We start from the raw sequence: 12439 nt of genomic DNA on the forward strand, positions 1-12439 counted from the left end.
TGTGGTAACTACTGAATGGAAGTGGGCCAGGTTTGCAGAGTAAGCTACTCAAGCATATGTCTTCAGATAATCTTTTTAATCAGAAGATTCTGCTGTAATTTAATATCTTTTCCTCTCAATATTCTTGACAAATGCCATTACAAACCTCTTGACAAATGCCATTACAAAGCCTCTTGACAAGAGATTTTATGCAATATTTAAAGGCGTTTCTGCTGTGATTGTGAATAGTTCTTGCTATAAGCAATAAGAAACAAAAGTTGTCACCAGGTGCGGTGGCTCATACCTGTAATCCCAGCACTTTGGGAGGCTGAAGTGGGCAGATCACGAGGTCGGGAGTTTGAGACCAGCCTGGCCAACATGGTGAAACCCCGTCTCTACTAAAAATACAAAAATAATTAGCCAGGGTGATGGCACGCACATGTAATCTCAGCTACTCTGGAGGCTGAGGCAGGAGAATCGCTTGAACCAGGGAGGCAGAGGTTGCAGTGAGCTGAGATTGCCCATTGCACTCCAACCTGGGCAACAGAGCAAGACTCCATCTCAAAAACAAAACAGAATGAAAAATTACAAGTTGTCCACCCTGGTGGGGCAGGATGGAATGAGCTACAGTCTCAGCTAGTGACTTATCAATGATAAGCTCAACACTTGAAGAACATGCTTTGAAGAATGGAAGGTCAGATAGAGAATTTGCATAAAGAAGCTAAGAACAATTTCAAGGCAGAGTCAGACATCTGATGTCCAAATTGAGAAACTGAGTCAAGAAACAGACTGCTGTTGTTGGAAATCACAGAAGTGGTCACAGAGTCTACCAAAAAAATGAATGTGCAGGTGGAAATCAGTAACTCTCACTCCCTCTGCAGATGGTTTGTCTCCAGTTGAGTATGTAGGTCTCACAGCTTCCTCCTCCCCCTTACAAAGCCCGGTTGTTACAGAAAATGGAACTAGGCCTCAAAGCTGGGTCATTTCTTCAATCCTCCATCTTTCTCAAAGCCAACTGTGCTTGGCAGATGGCAAATGGACTAGAAGCCCTGTTGAACTTGCTGTCATTGACTCTGAGTGTGCAGCGGTGATCAAGCTAGCAGGAGTGTGGACTGGGCTCTTTCCAGGACAAGCACATGGGGACAATAGGCTTCTCAAGAATGACCTTTCAGGAACAAAGGAGCTTCCAAGCTCCCATGGTACCAGTGGGGTGAGGTGGCAGGGATGGGAGAGGGACTTGTGGGGGATCTCCTGGTGCCACAGGCTGAGTAGCCTTGGAGGAAAACTGAGAGTGGTGGTCTGAGGAAAATCAGACTCAGAGATTTCTCTAGATTTGTAATTGTATTGTACTATTGTTTCTAGTAACAGGATGAAAATATGGGCCAGGCACAGTGGCTCACGCTTGTAATCCCAGTTGGGAGGCCAAAGTGTGTGGATCATGAGGTGAAGAGTTTGAGACCAGCCTGGCCAACATGGTGAAACCCCACCTCTACTAAGAAAACAAAATTTAGCCAGGTGTGGTGGCAGGCACCTGTAATCCCAGGTACTTGGGAGGCTGAGGCAGGAGAATTGCTTGAACCCAGGAGGCAGAGGTTACAGTGAGCCAAAATTGCACCACTGCACTCCAGCCTGGGAGACAGAGCAAGAATTTGTCTTGAGAAAAAAAAAAAAAAAGGAAATATTGTAAAAGTACTGAAAAGAGAGTGCTATCCATTTATAAATGGCCAATCTGGATGTGATCTCTTCACAGACATCATTGCTCCTGAGAGGGAAGTGGCTCTCATGACACAAAACTCCGGCACCCAGCTTTACAGGCAGAGCCCAAGATCACCGAACACATGGGTGTCCCCACCTTCAGCCCCAGGATCCAGCTATCAGGCACCACTCCTAGTCCTACTATTCCTATTTTGAGAAGAGCCAGAGAGAGATATGTGACTCCTATCGAATGGCATTGATAAGCAGTGCATTCTGGGAAAAGTGATCTTTGGCTGGGTTGCACTGGTGTGAACTAGCACTAGAGGAACCAGGAATACAGATGGAACAACATAACCAAGAAAGTTTTTTCCACCTGTTTCTTTCTTCCTCCCTCAAGCTGAGATGGTGCCGTTAAACTCCAGCCAAAATGAGCAAACAACAATTCTAAACCACAGGTCTTTGCTTTGACAAATTCTGCATACCCGTCATACCTGTAAGTGGTGATGATTCATAATAATCAGTAATGAGTTATGGAGTGTTTTGTGTGGGTCAAGCATAGTTGTACATGTGTTTACTCTTTCATCCTCACAATAAGCCTATGAAACAAGCATTGTAATTATCACATGTGTTAGGCCACTCTTGAGTTGCTAAAAGGAATACCTAAGACTGTGTAATTTATAAAGCAGAGAGATTTAATTGGCTCATGGTTCTGCAGGCTGTACAGGAAGCAGGGCACCAGCACCTGCTTGGCTTCTGGGAAGGCCTCAGTGAGCTTTTACTCGGGGGGAAAGCACAAGGGCAGCATGCTCATCACATAGTGAAAACAGGAGCAAGAGAGAGCACAGGGGAGGTGCCACACTTTTAAATAACCAGATCTGTCAAGAACTCACCATCTCAAGGAAAGCACCAAGCCATGAGGGATCCACCCCCATGACCCAAACACCTCCCACCAGGCTCCACCCTGGGGATTACCTTTCAACATGAGATTTAGAGGCGACAAACTATATCATTCCACCTCTCCTCAAATCTCATGTCTTTTTCACATTGCAAAACACATCATCCCCTGCCAGTAATCCCCTGAAGTCTTAATTCATTCCAATACGAACTCAAGTTCAAAGTCCTATGTGGAGATGAATTCCTTCTACATATGAGACTATAAAAACCGAACAAGTTATTTATTTCCAAGATACAATGGCGGTACAAGTATCAGGTAAATACTCCAATTCCAACAGGGATAAATTGGCCAAAAGAAAGGGCTATAGGGCCCATGGAAGTTCAAAACCCAGCAGAGAAGTCATTAAATCTTAAAGCTCCAAAACAATCTCATTTGACTTCATGTCCCACATTCAGGACACACTGGTGCAAGAGGTGGGCTCCCTTGGGCAGCTCTGCCTCTGTGGCGTTGCAGGGTTCAGCCTTTGCAGCTGCTGTCACAGATTGGAATGCAATGCCTGTGGCTTTTCCAGGTGCAGAGTGCAAGCTGCCAGTGGTACCATTCTGGGGTCTGGAAAACTTTGGCCTCTTTCTCACAGCTCCACTAGGCAGTGTACCACAGGGAATCTGTTCAGAGCCTCCAACCCCACATTTGCCCTCAGCACTGTCCTAGTAGAGGTTCTCCGTGAGGGCTCTACTCCTGCAGCAGGCTTCTGCCTGGGTACCCAGGCTTCCTCATACATACTCTGAAATCTAGCTGGAGGCTGCCAAGCCTCTTTCACTCTTGAACTTTGTGAACCCATGGGCTTAACACCACATAGTAGCCACCAGGGCTTACAGCTCACCTCTGGAGTAGTAGCCTGAACTATACCTCAGGTCCTCTGAGCCAGCGCTAGCACCAGAGAGCTGGGATTTCGTGGAGCAGTGTCCTGGAGCTGCACAGGGTATAAGGGCCCTGGGCTAGGCCCACAAAAATATTCAGTCTTCCTGGGTCTCTGGCTCTGGGATGGGAGAGGCTCCCTCAGAGATCTTTGAAATGCCTTCAAGACCTTTTACCTATTGTCTTGGCTATCAGCTCCTGGCTCTCTTTTATTTAAGCTAATTTCTCTACCAACGGATTGCTCCACAGTCCTCTTAGATTCTTCCCCTGAAAATGGGCTTGCCTTTTCTACCACATAGCTGGGCTGAAAATTTTCCAAATTTTTATGCTCTGCTTCCCCTTTAAATATAACTTCCAACTTTAAGTCATTTCTTAACTCCCACATCTGTGTGTAGGTTGTGAGCAGCCAGGCCACCTCTTAAAAGCTTTTCTGCTTAGAAATTTCTTCTAGTGAATAACCTAAATTATCACTCTTAAGTTCAAACTTCCACAGATCACTAAGGCATGAACACAATTCAGCCAAGTTCTTTGCTAAGTCATAATATGAGTAATCTTTGCTCCAGTTCCCAATAAATTTCTCATTTCCATCTGAGACTTTGTCAGCCTGAACTTCCCTGTCCACAGCACCATCAGATCAGCATTTTGGTCACAACCATTTAACCAGTCTTTAAGAAGTTCCAAATTTTCATCTGCCTGTCTTCTTCTGAGCCCTCCAAACTCTTCCAACCTCTGCGTGTTACCTAGTTCCAAAGCTGCTTTCATATTTTCAGGTATTTTTATAGCAAGGCTCCACTCCTCAGTACAAATTTTCTGTTAGGCTGTACTTGCACTGCTATAAAGGAATACCTAAGACTGGGTAATTTATAAAGGGAAAAAAGGTCAATTGGCTCATGGTTCTGCAAGCTATGTGGGAAGAAAGATTATGGTATCTGCTTGATTTCTGGGGAGGCTTTTACGGCAGAAGGCAAAGAAGGAGCAGGCACATCACATGGCAGAAGCAAGAGCAAGAACAGGCCGGGTGCGGTGGTTCACGCCTGTAATCCCAGCACTTTGGGAGGCCAAGGTGGGCGGATCACGAGGTCAGGAGATCGAGACCATCCTGCCTAACACGGTGAAACCCCATCTCTGCTAAAAATAAAAAAATTAGCCAGGCATGGTGGCGGGTGCCTGTAGTCCCAGCTACTAGGGAGGCTGAGGTTGGAGAATGGCATGAACCCAGGAGGTGGAGCTTGCAGTGAGCCGAGATCGCACCACTGCACTCCAGCCTGGGCGACAGAGCAAGACTCTGTCTCAAAAAAAAAAAAAAAAAAAAAAAAAAAAAGAACAAGAACAAGAGTTGTAGAGAAGGTCCCACACACTTGCAAACAACCAAATCTCTCAAGAATTCACTCACTATTGCAACGACAGCACCAAGCCGTGCAGGATCTGCCCCCATGATCCAATCACCTCCCACCAAGCCCCACCTCCAACATTAGGGATTATAATTCTATGTGAGATTTAAAGGGGAAAATATCCAAACTGTATCATCACTGTGCTACAGATGGAAAAAGAGAGGCACAGAAGATTGAATTGCTTGAGGTAGTATGTGCTAAAGATGGAACTTTATCCCTGATAGTTCACTTTCAACACCCAAGTTCTTAACCCTTATGGAATCAACTCACTTTTAGTCATAGTGATTTGGGTACCATCATACTTTAGAAATTTAGAGTGTTGTGTATGTGTTGTTGAATTTTTAGGATTAACAAATAGGTGTGGTCACTTCAGCAGCACGTATACTAAAATTGGAACGATATAGAGAAGATAAGCATGGCCCATGTGCAAGGATGACACACAAATTCATGAAGCATCCCATATTTTATATGCATATCAATTGGAAGTCATTACATGAGGAAGAGACAGCTCAGAGGTTTGTTAAAATAAGCAAAACACAAAGGCAGAAAGTATCTGAGAAAAAGTAGACATTTGATCATCGATTTATTTCCAAACATTTAGAGAGTAGTTTAATTATTGAAACATAATCAAGGAATATTAAGAAATCACTGAATTGCTTTAATTCTTTTAAAGATTGCCTTAGGATTTATAGTGCACATCTCTAATTAATAATGGTCTATATTCAGATAATAGCATCTCACATGTGATATAAACAGTAGAACAGTATATTCCACACTTTTCCCTGGTATTTTTGTGCTATTGTCATTTTATGTTTTACTTGTATATATGGTATAAATACATAACACATTGCTACTACTTTTGCGTTAGACAGTTTTTTTTAATGTAATTTCAATTAAAAATTATATTATACTTTAAAAAAGTATGTAAATTATTGAAAAATTATTTTCAACACAAAGACTTGTGTTGAAAATAATTCAGAAATTATTAGAAAATTTTAAAAATAATTTTCCAGCAAAAGTTATATCTCAAGTTTTATTGTAATTTTTATTTTCTTCTCTTTCATGGAAATGATATATTTTCCACTTCTATTACCAATTTCTATCTTATAGTGTGTGCATTCTTCTTTGTTCAATTAATTGTTAGGTCTTACTGGTTCACTTCTCTTTTTGCATAAACTTTTTATAAATTATTATGTAGTATTTAACTTTTCGCAATATTTGAGTCCAATATTTTTCCAAAAGATTTCCTGCCATCGAAGTTTGAATGATTTTATGTACAGATGATTTTACATTTTATTTAGTCAAAAAATATTTCCTTTAGTAATTTTTTCTCTACTCTTACAAATCTCTCTAATTCAGAGGACAGAAAGACAGTGATCACTCCAGGCCACTGAAAGTGTGGTTGCTATCAAATGTCAAACTGAGAACTGAAGGGTACTGGTTGGCAAAAGAAATTGAGAAGAACCATTTAGGAACTCATTTGCAATGTGACAGATAAATTTTATGCCTATTAAATCTGATAGTTTGAAAATGGGGTTGATAGTTTATGTCTTTTATTGTGCTTTCCCAATAATTCAATTTTAGTCTATTTTAAAAAGTGTTACCCATGACATATTTAGAGGAGAGAGAGATTTGATCTTTTACTACAGAAAGTTTGAAAATTATTGGCCTATTATTTTCTCTCCATTTTTAGCATGTGGAGAAAAAGGCAGAATAAAGAAGCTTTGCTTTTGTTTTTATTTTTTTCTGATTTGTTTATGTACATATATAATTTAAATATAAGAGAAAGTTATTTTGATGTATGTTATGTCATATGTTTAACTATTATTTATTTTTAAAAATCAGAGCAGCAAGATGGCGGACTTGGAAACTCCAAGCTCTCACTCCCCAACAAAAACATAAAAAAATTAAAAAATTTAAAAAAACACCCAGAAGTTATCTGAACCACCTTTAAAGAATCTCTGGAAAACAGTCACGGGTTTACAGCAAGCCAGTAAATGCCCTATCAAGAAAAAGCTGTTGTCACAATGGTAGGAAAGGTGTGTGGCACTTTCACTCTTACTCTCTCCACTCCCCAGCACAGCAGTGATCTGGGTCTTCAGCAGAGGGCAGCCTGGTCCCAGATCCCACCCGTCATTGCATAAGAGGGAGCAAAGCAGACTTCATTGCAAATCGTTGTGTTATGTTTCTAACCTGTCTGGGGACATCTGACAGATTGACACAAGACACTCATCTCTGTTCTGTATAATTTCAAATGCAGGTGATAAAAGTGGTTGACGCTGTTCATAAAAGCTACAAGGTGGTGACAAGCTCACAGGTGTCTGAGGCAAGAGATTGCAAGCAGAGATATAAAATAGGCCATTAGAGTTCCAGAAGAGATGCTTAATGGATGCTTTGGGGGAATTTGAACATCAAGTGCAGCCATATATCCAGGAGAATTTAGAAAGCCATGTGAGTGCTCAAGAGAGCCACGTGCTCAGAAAAGACCTGAGAAGACCTTCTGCTTTCACTTGCTTAAGCAAGCCTAGCCTAGAGACGCAGGGTCCCAGCACACAGCCAGTCTTCAGAGGCTGCCTTGCAGCTCCTGCCTCTATTTTGTTTTGTTTTGAGTGTGTGTGTGTGTGTGTGTGTGTGTGTGTGTGTGTGTGCACGTGTGTGTCTTTCATTGGTTTGCTTGCTTCAACTCCTGATTTTTAAAAAATCTCTGTTTAAACATTAGCTGAACGTGAGCTAAAGAAACAGAGACTCCAGTGATCACACATGACAAGAAATGATTTTTGCAAAAACAGTTTGGAAAAGTCTTATATGGGCTAATACAGCCTTCAACAATAAAAATAAAAGCAAATCCCGAGGAAGAGGGAGAATCTGATTTCCAGAAGTATCACATTAAAACCATCAAATTCCCAATTTCCAACAACAAAAGTTACAAGACACACTAAAAAACAGAAGATGGCTCATTCAAAATTCCCAAATACATTCAAAATAAATTGAAAGAAACCATCTCTAAGAAAGTATGCATATCAGACTTACTAGAAAAACACCTTAAAACAACTGAAAAAGGAAAAGAAGAGAAAATATTTAAGATACTAAATTCAGAAATGAAAATTGAGACATTTTACGAATTTTGAAGAAATAAACAGATTAAAAGAATATTTTGAACAATTATACACCAACAAGTGGGGTAGCCTAGATGAAACAGGCATGCAATCTGCCAAAACCAAATCATAAAGACATAGAAAATCTGAATAGACAGATAACTAGTAAGGAGCTTGCCTCAAAATAAAACACCCTTCTACAAGATAAAAACGCCCTAAGCCAAACAGCTTCAGTGGTGAATTGTACCAAACCTTTAATGAAGAAATAACACTAATTCTTTTCAAACTCTTGCAAAAAAAATTGAAGCAGAAAGAGCCCTTTCAAGTTATTCTCTGAGGCCTGCTTTACCCTGATACCAAAACCAGAAAAAAATACTACATGAAAAGGAGACTACATATAAACATTTCTTATGAATATTGATGGAGAAATCTTCAACAAAATACTAGCAAACTGAACTAAATAACAGATTAAAGCAATTGTAAACCATGACCAAGTGGGGTTTATTACTGGAATGTAAGAAAAGGTCAACATATCAAAATCAATCACTGTGGTAGATGAAATTAATAGAATGGAAGGGAAAAAATCACATTATCATCTCAATTGATGTACTAAGAAAGCATTTTACAAAATTCAACAGGTTTTCATTATAAAAATAATAATCTAAGAATGAAAGGGTCTTCCTCAAAATGGTAAGTGCCATACCTAACAACCCACATCTAACATCACACTCAATGGTGAAATGGTGAAAACTTTTCCCAGATAATTAGTACAAGACAAAGATGCCTGCTTTCACCACTTCTATTTAAGATCATATTGGAAGTTCTAGCAAAAACAATTAGACAAGAAATGTCACTGAATTTGGAAAGAAGGAAGTAAAATTGTGTCTGTGGATGATGTAACATTTTATGTTAAAAAACCCTAAAGATTACACACAACATACACACACAAAATTGTTACAACCAATAATAAAATCCTGCAAAATTGCAGGATATAAAAGAAACACAAAAAAGTCAGTTACATTTCTATGAACTAGCAATGAAAGATACAAAAATTTCAAAACATTTCCGTTTATAAGAACATCATAAAAAATAAATATTAAGAAACAAATTTAACCTAGGAAGTGAAAGACTTGTATACCAAGAACTACAAAACATTGTTAAAAGAAATGAAAGACATAACAAGTGAGAAGACATCCTGTATTCATCAACCAAGACTTAATATTGTCAATATGATAATGCTACTCAAGTGATATACAGATTTAATGCAACACCTATTACTATCCCAGCAGTATTTTTTGTAGAAATAGGAAAACTCATCCTAAAATCCATATGGATTCTCACAGGTTTTCAAGTAGCCAAAACAATCTTGAAACAGAAAGAAAAGTTGGAGGTCTCACACTTCCTGATATCAAAACATACCAAAGTAATCAAAACAGTGTGGTACTGGCATAAGAAGAGTCATATAGACCAAGGAAATAGACTAAATAGTCTAGAAACAAACCCTCCAATATGTGGTCAATTAATTTCCAACAAAAATGCCAAGACCATTCATTAAAAAAAGAATATTTTTTTCAACAAATGGCCCTGGTCAAAAAGAATATCCACATGCAAAAGAATAAAGTTGGACCCTTGTCTTACGCCATATATAACGATTATCTCAAAGTAGATCAAAGATCAAAATGTAAGAGCTTTGCAAACCATATGCCTGATAAAGATTAATACTCGGAATTTATAAAGAATTCCTACAACTCTACAAGAAAAGAAAAAATAACAACAAATAACCAAATTTAAAATATGCAAAAGATGTGAATGAACATTCCTCCAAAGAATGCATACAAACGGCCAATAAGCACATGAATCTTTTAATGTGCCTATTGATGTTATATGCTTATTAACATCATTAGTCATTAGGGAAATGAAAATAAAAACCACAAAGGGATAGCACTTCACAGGCTTTGGAATGGCTATTATTTAAAACAATATGAAAAATAGCAAGGGCTGGTGAGGATATGGAGAAAATGGAACCCCTGCACATTACTGATGGGAAAGCAAAATGGTGCAGTTGCTGTGGAAAATAGTTCAGTGATTTCTAAAAATTAAAAATAGAATTATCATATAATTCCACTTCTAGGTATATACTCAAAAGAATTAAAGGTGGAAAAACAAACAGATACTTGTACACCAATGATTAAAGCAGCATGATTAACAACAGCCAAAATGGGGAAGCAACTCAACTGTCCAACAAGGGAATGCAGAAACAAAATGTGGTATGTACATATTATGACATGTTATTCAGCTTAAAAAGGAATGAAACTATGACACATGCTAAAACATGGGAGAACTGGAAAAACACACTAAGTGAAATAAACCAGATGCAATAGGACAAATATTGTGTGATTCCATTTATATAAGGTACCTATAATATGCAAATTTATAAACACAGAAAACAAAATGGAGGTTACCTGGGGACTCCAGGAGTAGGAGGGAATGAGGAATTATTGTTTAATGGGTAAAGTGTTTCTGTTCAGGATGATGAAGTCGTTCTAGAACAGGATAGTGGTTGAGCAACATCATGAATGTACTTAATGCCACTTAATGCACACCAATAAATAATTAAAATGGTAAATTCTATGTAATGTATATTTTTCTACAATAAAAAAGAAATAAAAATTTTTGGCAAAGCTCCATTATGATTTAGTTCATTTTGTTCAAACTAATTAGGAATGACCCTTTTTCATTGTTGTTGTATTAATGACGTTCTAATGGTAAACTCTTGATCTCTTATTCTGATCATACATTGTGGTACCATTGCTACAATCTTTTAATTTTTGATAATTTTTTCTCATGGAGATATTATTCTTTAATGGCTATATATTATTCAGTTGAACATATATAGTATAATATGTATTTCCTTAATATACGTTATTTAGGGTATATCTAATTTCAACATTATTCATAACGTTGCAGTGAATATCCTTAATCTAGGATTTTTTTAGCATATCTACTTGCTTAGGATAATTTAAAATAAATTTCATTTTTCAAAGAGAAGAAAAGTTACCATCCATCCATCATGAAAGAGAAGAAGAATGAGGGAGAGAGAGAAAGACATTTAGGAAAATGTTGCTGAATTATATGCCTAGGAGTGGTCTGTGAAAGTACACATTTCTCAGCACTATTTAGAACATCAACAATGCCATGTGAACCAAAAATACATCTAACTTGAAAAACTTGATTTGTTTGCATGCCTCTTATTTCTGGTAAGATAGAACTATTTTCATATTTTTACTGGACATTGGCATTTTTTAAATTTATTAATTGCCTATCCACACATTTTATCCATTTTTCTACTAAAGAGTTGACCTCTTTTAAATCAACTTGTAGGATTATTTTAAAATATAAAGTGAGTATTGTGCAAAGAACAGTTAACATGGCAGGCCCGAGACTGCTACTGTTAGAAAGACCTGCTTGCAAGTAGGCCCTTGGCTGGCATCTGGGAACTTGTATTTGGGGAGTGTTTTCACCACTCCCTGATTGATGAGAGTGTCTCACTCTGCTTAAACTGTGTGTACAAGCAATGTGGTTTATGTAAGACACCTGCTTTTTTTCTGGGAATCTGGAATTTTGGTACATACTGGGCAGAGGGGGCCTTTATGTCCAGCACATGATAAAAACCATGGATGCTGAGTAGGTTTCTCAGGCAAACATTTCACATGTGTTGTCATGTTTACATGCTGGTCAGAATCAAGCTTGTCCGGTGTGACTCCACTGTGAAAGGGCCCTTAAAAGCTTGCACGTGGTTTCTTCTGGCCTTCTTCCCCATGCAGCTTCCCCCTTGGCTGACTCTGTCTGCATTCTCCTCTGTAGTAAATCTTGGCCATAGCACAACTGCGTGCTGAGTCCCGTGAGTCTTCGTGGAGAGTCCTCAAACAGGGGTGTGGCCCTGGGGAATCCGGGCACATGTATTAACCTTTAATCTCATACTTCATGTACATAGTTTTCAAGACTTTCCTATTTCCTTTTTATATTCTTTTGGTCCTTCCTTCCTTCCTTCCTTCCTTCCTTCCTCTCTCTCTTTCTTTCTTTCTTTTTTTTTTTTCTTGAGACAGAGTCTTGCTCTGTTGCCAGGCTGGAGTGTAATAGCACAATCTCAGCTCACTGCAACCTCCACCTCCTGGGTTCAAGTGATTCTCCTGCCTCAGCCTCATAAGTAGCTGGGACTATAGGCATGGGCCACCATGCCCAGCTAATTTTTGTATTTTTAGTAGAGACAGGGTTTCACCATGTTGGCCAGGATGGTCTCAATCTCGACCTCGTGATCTGCCCCCTCAGTGCTGGGATTACAGGCGTGAGCCACTGCACCTGGCCGGAAAAGACAACATTCTTGAAGTTATTCCAGATCAGCAGCCAAGTGCATCTTCAAACTTGACTCTATATGCTTTGTAAATACTGTAAATTCCTCTCAGATC

The 12439-nt window shown here is 38.9% G+C and overlaps 1 non-coding gene across 1 annotated transcript; it reads left to right on the top strand.

Moving 5' to 3' along the window:
• The first annotated feature begins 5238 nt into the window (after positions 1–5238).
• LOC112428724 (U6 spliceosomal RNA) lies at positions 5239–5345 on the top strand. Its single transcript, XR_003020770.2, has one exon. It is a non-coding gene; the product is annotated as a U6 spliceosomal RNA (small nuclear RNA).
• Positions 5346–12439: the final 7094 nt, after the last annotated feature.

Source organism: Macaca nemestrina, chromosome 4 (genome assembly GCF_043159975.1).
Source record: "Macaca nemestrina isolate mMacNem1 chromosome 4, mMacNem.hap1, whole genome shotgun sequence".
NCBI lineage: Eukaryota > Metazoa > Chordata > Mammalia > Primates > Cercopithecidae > Macaca > Macaca nemestrina.